Here is a 12,415-nt window from a genome sequence, read left to right as displayed (position 1 = left end):
GTAACTATAGTTGAGGCTCGGTAATCCTGACATATTTGTACCGTCAGCTTTGCCAAGCATGCATGTGAGACGAGAAACAAATCGGCAGATTTTTATTATTTCTACATGTATAATTTGATATTATTTTCTATAAAATATTTATAATAAAAATTTATTGTGAATATAAAGCTATGATATTGGTCGTCCTAAAGTTTGGAAAAATCAAATGCTGGACACGGTTACAGGAATATGACTCTCAATTGGAATTCAGTAATAATAATTATGAACACATTATTAAATTTAGATTTTCTATAAAAAAAATATCTAAATTAACTATTTCTCATGTTATTTAGGTTGGGGAGATGTCTAAGTATTTTACATAAAATTTCACCCATGTTCACAAGTTCTATCAAGACAAATTGGATTCAAATGAGTTTCACCAAGTATGCATGAACTCATTATTCATTTTCTTATTTAACATTTTTTTTCTGGTGTGAATGTTTTTAATATATATATATATATATATATATGTATATATATTATGGTTTCATAAATGATATGGACACTGTATACCAATTATTTGATTAGAAGAGCATCTTCATTTCCATGGAGGGAAGTGATTTATATCTATTAGTAGTTCTCAAGCACTATTTGGTCATATTTGAGATGCATTATCTTAATCGGGTAATGTGTCAGTTTGGATTGTATCAACACATACTTGATGATGTTGACACGCTTGATGACCTACATGTTATTAATGGTCGAGGTAAAATGGATGACGATTGGTGTGTGGTTCATGTATAATATTTCAATCTATAGCATGTAGGAGAGATCACATATTTACATAGCGGTATCCAAATTGAATTAGATCTCTACATGTCTTGGTAAATGAGCATAACAAGATGATTCATAACATCACCATAGAAGCATGTTATAAGACATCCGCGTGACACTCCGCGTCAGCTAACACGTAATCTGGATAATTATGAACCTTGTGCACCACAATATAATAGATTGGTATGTATGAATTAGTTTTTTTTTTACATGTAATAAAATTCTTATTCGTATCTTATAAATGATAATATAATATTTTCTCATATATTAGGTCAATTTTTTAATACGCGAGGGTCAGAGAATTGCGGCCGTAGTTTGTGATGCAACCAACGATGTTATGCACGACGCTTTCAATACTTGGTTCTCATCATGTCATTCTTCACTTTATGAGGTTGGGGAGGTTCAATGTTTGGAAAATGCAAAAGAAGAGGTTAATGTTGTTTATCATGCATGACGATGGCATGCTCGTGGTTCTGATGATGTAGGCTCATCTACATGTTATTTTGTTAGATGTTGTTTAATTATGTAATTACATAGTTTAATTAATTTATAACTGAATTGATATGGTTTATTATAATAAATTATTTTGGTGTTGAGATTAAGTTTTTTTTTTAATTTTAAAATTAAATGATGATCGTATTGAATTTCTGATTATACATGTACTATATATGTGACCAGTGATTGCGCAGTTAGTGGACTCACATGTAGCACATTTAGTGTCTTTATACCGTGACTTCTATTTTTGTATTAGAATAAGAATTATTTTCTCAACTATAGTAGTATGGAAAATAATATGGCCAGTTGTGCTAACATGTGAAAAAACTCTTTTATGATACCCTTTTGTGCTCACGATAGTTTGATTGAATATGTACTTTGGTCTCATGCGTAAGAACTTGAATGCTTTGCCGGTCTGCAGCAAGGTAGTGCCAAATTCATGTACTGCTTGTCTTAATTAGATGAGGTAACAAGTGTTCAAAAAAACAGTAAACTGTCATTCTAAGTTTCTAACCTACAAAGATTTTGCTAGTTTTAACTATTGCCTTTAGAGTTTAAAGTTTTCAGAAATTATTATAATTTTATCAACCTCAATTTCCCCAAATTTAAATATATAAAAAATATAACTATAAGATAAGCTTTTATAAATTTATTAAAAAAACTAGCTTCAGGATATACATTATCATTAAATAAAAACACTGAAAATACAATTATAAGTTAGATGATAAATTATTTTATCTTCATGAACTAATTGTCAGTATCATAGACTCATAGTTGCCTCCTTTGAGCTGTAATCCTACAATCACAACCCCAAGAGTTAGGAGTTAGGCATGAATCGAACTGGAACCTAACTAGCAATTAACAGTGACGGGGCGGCTACATTTGACAACCTCGCAAAATAACAAGTTAGACTATGACTGCTTTGACTTTGAATCTTTGACAATATATATATATATATATATATATATATATATATATATTGGATATTGTCACGAATTTGGAGAAATTAATGGTCGAGTTTATCCCAAGTACCTAACACTTTAAGATGATATGCAATATCTTCTATCCTCTTACAATTATTCATCGAGTCACATTAATTATCTGTGTAGCTTAATCCTTCACTAATTCATATGTTACTAAGAATTTGAAACTAAATTAAGTTCATTCTACATTTATAGTTATTAAATATAATTTGAGAGTCAATCCAGGCTAAAACTCGGGTAATGAATTGAGTAAATTAACTCAAATAAATTTAAAAAATTAAAATAATATTATTTTAAAAAAATCAAGAATTCAATATTTTTTTACTAGGTTTCGAAAAGTTTAATGAATAGCAAGTGAACTTGAATTTTGTTAAAAATAAAATAAAATTTTTTTCATTTGTTACGAGACTTGGCATGTACCAAGATATAGATAGACCGGATTCCAAGTCAACTTTTCAGGCCATAATGGGTTTAATAATCAGGGCTCCATCTATTCCTGTATATTGGGCACAATACAAAATGCCTTCCGAATCCCGATGCCCACCTTCCAGATATATATATATATCCCCGGACCCTCAATTCTGACGGAATAATAAACTATTAGTATTAATTAATTAAACAAAATCATGCGATATACTATACAAATCAATTTGTAAAAAATACGAGATAATCTACTTTTATGAAAATTGTGCTTGAATTAGAGGCAGATGCCTCTTTAATTGTTGCGTTCCAGTGATGAAACATAAAGAACTTACCCTTTTATCTGTATAAATATAAATATTGCTTCTAATTTATCTCTTCATATAGGGTTATTCTCTAATCTAATTGTGTAATACTTTCTATTTCAAATTGATGAAAATATTTTCATGCGAGAAACTCAAACCTAACTTAATTTATTAAAAGAAAATCATAGAAAAAAATGAGTTTTAAAACCATATGACAGTTCATTTTTTAAAATAAATTAGGTGGGTTCGAGTTTTTCAAGTAAGGGTATTTATGTGATTAGTTTATATAAAAATGTTTTGTAGAATAATCAATTGGAGAATTACCTAAAATATATAGATATATTGAAAACACTTAAACTTGTAGAAATATATTGAAGACTTAATTTATTTAAAATATAAGGATAAATATAATTGATTATGTTATATATTTATAATCAGAGAAGCAAGCATGTGTTTACACTAGCCAGAACTAGCATAAGTGCTAAAAACTTAAGACATGGAGATAATTTGATATTTTGAATTCAAGTATTATTCTTAATGAGGTGAAGGTGGAGTTGTTTTCATGTTGAACACAACTTTAAAATTAGATTCCGTTCAAAAATAATAGTAACTTTGAAATTACAATTATGATCTGATTCACTTTTTAAAAAATATTCAATTAACCAACAATTCTCCTACTTTCCTCTATTTCTCCGCAATCACCACCTTCTCCAGCTATATTTCTTCACTTTTTTTTTTTGCCATCACTTTGTCCATGCATATTTGCAGCCAATGTAACCAACAAATCAAAATTTAATCATCACAAAAAATATAGTTCCCTAAAATGCCATCCTCAAACAACAACAATCAACATCTTTTAGGTGATTTATGCCTCTGATTTAGGTTTTTTTTTTCTTTTGATTTTGGTTTTCTTGGGTTTCATATCAAATCAGAAAAAGTAAAGAATGCAATTACATTTTGTAGATGTTTATTTTATAAGAAGGTAGTTTGTTCTTTCCATAATTCAATTAATTCAAGCAATAAACCGTCAATAGAGGATTATATATATATATATATATATATATATATTCAAGAGAAAGCTTGAGTCGGATTATTCCTTGATTTCTAGGCTCTTAGGTGGACGTTATCCTATAATCAATTGACGTTTGCTAGCTACCAATCCCTTTCTCGAGCCATATAGCCTTGTTATTTTATCGTCTATGCGGGCAGTGCGCCATGTCCAGATTCCTGCTTAACCTATTCAGAACTTTGGTGCTCAGTCGACACAAATTAATTAATGATCAAGCTGGTGGACTGTATTTTCCTTCACAGTTGGCTGAGTTCGGCCTAACCATAACCACACAATTTGCTATTGGAATTGTTCACTGTATGTTCTTAGTGGGACAAAGTACATTTAAGATGGTATTATTACAATTGATGGGACGATAATGACTCCATAATCACATGACAGAGCACACATCCGTTTTAAACCTTTCAATTTTCGATTCAAATTATAACATGATGCACATAGGAAAATAAAAGTAATTGGATCTTTTGATTTGGATTAATATTGGTATACGAAAGTTGCCTATAGATATCCAAACTATCAAGCTAAAAAAATAAAAATTCTTTATAAATCATGTTTATGTTTCTGTTGGAGATGTCGTCGGTAAAATAATATTTTTATATTATTTATTTCCTTTTTTAAATATAAAATGGAAGGAAAAAAATAAAGTACAACAATATGGATGGAAAAAAAACAAAGGTACACATAGATTTAAAAATATAGAAACTAATTAATTAGTTCTTAAAACTAAAGGGACTATTTAATTCATTTTACAAACCTAAAGAGATTCATTTATAATTTACTCCAAATAATTAGTAGTAGATATGCAATTTTTCAGTTCATACAAGAAACTAATTAAAGAGGTTCATTCCTTCATGTTTTGGCAATTTTTCTCTTCCACACGCCAAGACCTAATTTGTAAATGCACGTCACAGTCACACGTGCATGATCTTCAGCACCATCATAAATTTCCTAGCCATGGAAGTAGGGCAAGGCTTTGCATTAAATGTCTTATGTCTCATCAACTTCATTTAGGTCATATATACATAAACATGGGGTAAACTAACCACATATGATCTCTTGATCTAATCTTAATTCTTATTCATGTACTCGATGGTTTTGGTTCTTAATAATTTTGAGAAGTAATTATTGCACGATGAATCCTATAGCCTTCAATACAACAATTTTGTCACCAACCCCAGTAAAACTTATTACTGCCACTTTATCTATGATATTTGTTTTTTACAATTAATTTTTATGGTTTTTTAGCTGTTTAGCTTAGAAGTGTGATAATGATTATTCTTGAAAAAGTTTTTATTAAAGAATATATTAAAATGATATATTTTTTAATTTTTGAAATTTATTTTTTTAATACAAAAACAATTACAATTTTTACAAAAAAAAAAAATTTCCTACAGCAGAAATAAAAACAAAAAATAGCATGGTATTGATTGGGAAGCAGAATTTTCAGGTAACGATCAGAGGAGCTGAGCCTATATAGTCAGTGGTTTTGCAGACCAAAGTCACACACACAAGCAACCATTAGCTTGATAAAGTTGAAAAGGTAGCTGAGATGGTTTTTGAAGAGAAGAATATATGCAGTTCGTGATGGAGTGCAGCTGTGATCAGGATGCCTATAAAATGAGTCAAGTGTGCATTAATGATAGAAAAGGGGGCAATTAATTCCTGGAGTCGAAGGTAATCTATGGCCATCAAAAGTATTCGTCACAAAACCAAACCCTAGGATACGACCTCTATTTCCTGCATTATTGGCTTCATACTTTTGTCGTTGCACAACATATATTCTTTTTCCTAGCCAAAGCCAAATTAAATCTTTGTATTGTTTTATCGAACCCCACTCCCGTCGACCAGCACGCAAATGATTACTATTCCTGTATCTACCATTCATGCATCTGTGCAAGCAAATTCAACACATCACTCTCTTCGGAAAAGAGGCAAAGTGGTCCAGATTTTGGAAAATGAAAGAATACAGAGAGTTCTCATGCCTGTTTAGACCACTAAAATCTTGGGCTATATATTCGACAGAAATCTTGCCACGCATCCAAGAATATAAAATCGCAATTATTAATGTTATGCATGAGAGAATAACATTAAAGAAAATCAAGAGTATGTACATAAATCATTAGCTAGATCACTACGAATTAATCATTGACAAATCTCACGATCCAATAACCAGCTCGCAATTTTCTTGAAGTTTTTTTCTCGTTAAATATTTATGATTTCCCGACTCTCTCCCAATTGATTTAAACATGCATCCCTAATCCGTTGATTGATTATGACTTCCAATATACAGCTCGTTGATTGAGTGAAAAAAATAGGGAATTTATATCTAATTTTTCTTCTACAATTTCATATAACTTTAAGGAATTTTAAATTTAGTCCTGAAAGTCTTGAATATTTTTATGTTGAGAAATGCCTGGTATTTTAGGAGCATAGTTAAAAATGTTTTAGTTTAGGGATCCAATTGAGAATTAGTAGACTGATGGGAGTAATGTTAAGTTTTTATTTAAGTCTAGATTCCAAATATTTATACGTGTCTTGTCCTTCAAATTTCATAATGCATAAAACTTTGATCTCTTACATTCCATTCGTTCAGTGGAGAGTATTTTTCTAGAAAATATATTTTTTTGAAAATTGAGTTATATTCTATTGTTTAGATATGTTAAAAAAAAAAATTCTAAAAAAATAAATTATTTTATATTGATAGTTGTATAATAATAGTAAAAATATAAGAGAAGTGGAGGACGTGTTAGACAAAATAGTGTGGTAGTTATGGTTGTATTGGTATGTAGTTGTCGGAGGATAATGATTATTATGCAAGTAATAATTCATAATTATATTGATCTATGGTAATAGTAGGATAGTGGTTGTTATAATAGTAGTGATTATGATAATGGTTATAAAATAGTGGTTGTTATAGTGGTTATATCGATAATAAGCTAATGGTAGTTTGTGGTGGCGATGTATAATAGTGATAGTGATGATGATAATAAAAATATTAGTTTTATTGATGGTTTTATTTATAACAAAGTGGTGGTAATGGATAACGATAATGGTAAGGGTGGTGGTTGTCTCATGTGGACATCAAGGCGAAATAAGTGAGACGAGTAAGAATATGAAAAAAAAGTTATTATCTAGTTTTATGGTAACTAGAAATCCTAACTAGTCTTTTAGATGTTCTGGGTACTGGGGTGGTTATATAACAAGAAAAATAGACATCACTATATATATCTTTACTTAAAATTAGTTGCATTGTTGTTTCTTTTTAATGATAACATGTGTTTATTGTACTTTCATGCTAATTTTTATCTAAACTGATGTATATGTATTTTTATTATGAAATATAAAATTACATATTAATTGCTCATATTACCCATTAAGCAATTTAGTACAATAATATCCAATGATGATTCATTTATCATATATTGCTGTTATAGATAAATACAATTAATGCACCACAATAAAAATTTTCATATTGATATTTATGATAAAACCACATATTAAAAGATTTTATTATCCTTTCAACTAACTTTTTAAGATAATGTGAAATGTTAGTTTATTTATTCTTAGTCGATGATGAATAATAAAATTCTTAGCCAAAACTTCAATAACTATTTATTTGAAAGATTAGCATAAAATACTTTTACCAAATAATTTTATTATCTTTTTAGTCAACTTTTAAGAATAAAACCATTGATGGTTTATTTATTCTAAGTTGATCTTTAACACACAATCAAAACTTTGATAATTATTTATTTGAAAGGTGGGTAAAAAATATTTTTGCCAACTAATTTTATTATCATTTTGGTCAATATTTAAGGATTAATCTCATTTAAAGTTTATTCATCCTATATTAACTTATGAATAATAAGACCATAACCAAATATTTATGATTTGGAAATATTTTTATTTAAGGCAATTTGATTGACTTCTAATGATCAAACCCGGTAAAGGTTTATTTATCCTATGTTGACTATAATAAAAATTATAATTTAAACATGTTTTTTTTAAATTGTCTTATTATCATTTTTTTAGGAAAAAAACCATTTTGAGATTTTCTCATCCAATATCAATTTATGATAATAAAACCATAAATGAATATTTACAAGTTGAAAATATATTTTGTTCTTGAAGCGATCTTATTATCATTTTTAAATTAACTTTTAAGGATAAAACCCATTGGTTTTTTTTTTTATCCTATGTCAATATATGATAATAAAACCATAAACAAATATTTACGAGTTGAAAATATATTTTTTAAAGACAGTTTTATTATTATTTTTAGATTGACTTCTTAGGATAAATCTGTTGGTTTTTTTATCCCATGTCAACCAATAATAATAAAACCACAAATACACAAATCACAAATACACGAGTTGAAAATATATTTTTTTAGGTGATCTTATTGTCATTTTTAGATCAACTTTTAAGGATAAAACCATTGAGGTTTTTTTTTTCTATATTAATGTGGTTATAAAAATCACAGAGAATGTTCTAGGATGAATTATTTCTAGAAATTCCCCCACATCATTTATGATGAATTCAATAACCTCCACTTCAAGACCACGTAGGCTTTTCCTTGGAAAAATCTTTCTCTAGGGAAATATCAACTTTTCTGGAATAAATGTCTGCATAAAATCCCCTGGGGTTGTTGATGGAGGACCCTTAAAGGATCAAGTCAGTACTAGGAATATTTGTGTAAAGAACGACATTAATGGAGATATTAAAGAGCTTTTATGAATGTATGGAAAGGGTTGGAGAAGAAGATCTAAAGGTGAGGAGAGGAGAACTCTGTCCTCTTCCTCCTCGTTTTCCCTTCTTTTATATCACCTGATTTTTCTGCCTCATGCAACGTAGAAGGGGTGAAAAAGTAATCTTGTATGATTAAAATAATATTATCTTATTGTTTGTACCATCACATCTAATTAATGTAAGTATGGATGGCTTGTTCGTATTTAATGGAATTATGATGGGCATCATAATTATTAACCCAGGCTCAGGGTATGGGAGGCTCATGGTAAAGTGACCCTTCAGCTATGCACCCAATCTGAGGGATGTTGGGCTCAATTCACGCCCGGAGCCTAAGAGAAAATGGGTCTAGCTCGTGAATGCACCAAAAAATGATCAAGGACGGTCGCGTCTAGCCCAACGTGGGGTTGGGCGTGGACGCGTCCAGGTCCCATATGGAGGTGGACACGGTCGCGTCCAGCCCCAACGTGGGGTTGGGCGTGGACGTGGACGCGTCCAAGTCCAACATAGAGGTGGATGCGGTCGCGTCCGAACCCAAAGAAGAGTTGGGCATGGATGCGTCCCAGTCCAACATGGAGTTGGACACGGTCGTGGCCAGACTCAACGTGGGGTTGGGCGCGGATGCGTCTGGACCCAACGTGGGGTGAGTTCAGTCAGCCCCCCCTTAACTTTAAGTTGGGTGCCGCGAAAGACATAATCCCACCTCGGGTTATGACTTTCGCGCGTTATCTCTTAAATGAGGTTGATTTGGGAAACCATAACGCATCATATATCAATCTATGTAACAAAACCACAAACAAAATCATCTGTCAAAAATCAAACCCACAAAATCAATATCAAAATTAAAACTCACAAAATAAAAATCAACAACAAATTATATCACCATCATTTTACAAGTAGCAACTTTAACCCAACAAATCCACAACATTGTGATCTAATGAAAAAAGTCAGGAACATCATTCACATAATATCCATAAACAAACTCCACACTTCAATCATTTTATAATCATTCAAAATAACATGAATTAAACTCAATACACATTAAAAATTGTCCAAATCCCATAAAATTCATTACAATACTCATCAAAATCAACAACATGCAAAAATATTATTAAAAAATACATGTTTAATGTTTGAAATCAACCTTTAATAATGGTCAGAGCTGTCTGGAACCAAAGGGGACAGTGTTGGAAGCACTGACACGTGGCATACACGCGTCGCCAAGGCTGTTGGCACGTGGATCCACCTGCAAATGAGCTGGAGAAACGTGATCAGCGGGAACTGATGCGACTCCTTTTCATCTCCTCTTCTATAACAATAGTGAGAATCAACACCACTCTTTGAGAGAGATCAATGAGGGGGAAGTTTTGAATTCTCACCTGTTTTCTCTTTCTCTCCATTGCGGGTTGGTGGCTAGATCAAAGGCTACTTGGGCCTAATCCAAAGATGGGTTTTCTTCCACCAGTGATCATTGTGGTGGTTAGTAAGTGGAGAAAAGAGAGGAAATATATAGAGGCGTTGCTTTGTTTCCTTGTGAGGAGCTATTACACGGTGGTCGATAGATAGGTTTTGTCACGGTAGAGATGAAGAGATCGATGCTAATGATGATTGGTGGAGCTGGTTGGTGCCAATCTTGAAAATGAAGAGATGAGGGAGGTTGTGCTAGTAGAATAAAAGGAATGAGGGAAGTATGTTTTATTTTGGGTTGAAAGGGACTGAGTTTGTTTGAGTTTCTACATGTGGGTTTGTGTGGAGCTTTACCGGCGGTGAGTTAATGGAAAAGAGAACAACTATGGTGGAAGAATAAACAACGATGATGCTAATATAAGATATATTTGTATGGCCAAGGTTTTTGTATGTGGGTATGTTGATGTAGGATATGAATAATGAGGGAAAGATGATGGGACTAGTTTCTCGACCGACAATAAAGAGGGTGTTGTGTTGATCAAAAAAGAATGAGAGGGAGGAGAAGTTGTTGTATGCCTTCATTTAGGTAGGTTGCAGCTTGGTGAAGAAAATTAGCATAGGGTTTTTTTTGTGTGTTTTTGGGAGAAAATGTTTTTTTTTTCTTGTATTTTTTGGTGGGTGTTTTTTTAGTGTTATCCTCTTTTATGTTATTATTATTGTTTTTTGCCTCCCTTTTACTTTTACACTCACTCATATTTATACTAACACCAAAAACTCTTGTCCTCTTCTATTCTCTAACTTTCCACAACCTTTATTTTTATTCTTGTATTTATCCATTAATTTACTTTTATTAATTTTATTTTTGAATTGCTTGGAATTGGGGTTGTCAAAATTCAAATCAGTCCTCATACCTTCCACAACTACATTATAATCACTAATAAAAATCTTACTCATTTTCTTCAAATTAATTTTTTCCTTTTCTCCTTTTTGATTGATTTTTTAAGAAGTTCATTAACATGATAACAACAACGAAATGATTGAAAACTATGAAAAGATCAAAACTAGCTGGCTTGCGTTGAAAATATATTTTTTTAGAAATTTTTATATTTTATATTTTTGCAATTTTTTCATTTACTCTTTTGAAAAATATATTGAAAATAGAAGGTAAAAAATAAATTACGATAGTAATGATGGTGCTAATGGAATAGCAATTGTAACAATGAAAATAAAGTAATGATTACAATGATAATTATATAAATAAAAAGGTGATGATTGTGATAGGCAAGCTAGCAACAATAATGAAGTGATGATATTAGTAAATCCATGTGTTGATAGCTTTGAAAAAAAAACAATTCTCTTCAGGGGAGTAAATGGGTTTATTTTTTTATTTTTTTTTTGTATTAGCATTATTCAAAACAACAGAAAATGTTTTTTATATATATATTAAGTCTTTAGTGTTTGTTTTGTATTTAAATTGACAGGTTATTTTTTTTGAAAATATTTTACATATGATAAACACATCATTACATTTTTGTATGTATATTTCTTTCTATTAGTTTTAACGAAGTTAAAACTTAGTAGTGAAACAGTTTGAAATTCCATTAATAAAATTAACAATACATATAGTTTATTAACAACAAAGTGGTTGTGGTGATTAAAAATCTATTAATAAAATTCAAATCCATATAGTTTATTTTTTTCCATACCCCAGAGAGAGAGAGACGAGCTAAAAGTCCTTCAAACTTTTTTCATATAATGGCAAAGTAAAAGTCAAAAAAAGAGAAAAAAAAGGTCTGGGTGTTCTTCAAAATTTATTGGTACAACTTTTTGGAGACATGCTTGTCCTCTCTTAAATTCGGTTCTTGGTGTGGTTCATTACTCCTAAAGCTTTTGATTGGATTTACTGTAAATTTGGTCATTGTACTCTTGATATACTCTTGATGTGGGCCTTCTACTCTTCTTTTTTCTTTATTTAGTCGATCCATTTGTTCCTTCAACCAATTTCACATGAATTCCTTAATTTGATGAAGGGTCATATTAAGAAATCTGGTTATTTATAGGGACCAACCTAGCACAAAAGGAGTAAGGGGACCATATTAAGAGAATATCAAGAACAAATGGACCAAATAATAAAATTAACCCTCCAAAGATTACCATGTCTTCAAGAATCTGCAGGT

This window comes from Populus trichocarpa, chromosome 1, assembly GCF_000002775.5.
Source record: "Populus trichocarpa isolate Nisqually-1 chromosome 1, P.trichocarpa_v4.1, whole genome shotgun sequence".
Lineage (NCBI taxonomy): Eukaryota > Viridiplantae > Streptophyta > Magnoliopsida > Malpighiales > Salicaceae > Populus > Populus trichocarpa.
Note: the sequence above shows the minus strand (reverse complement) of the source record.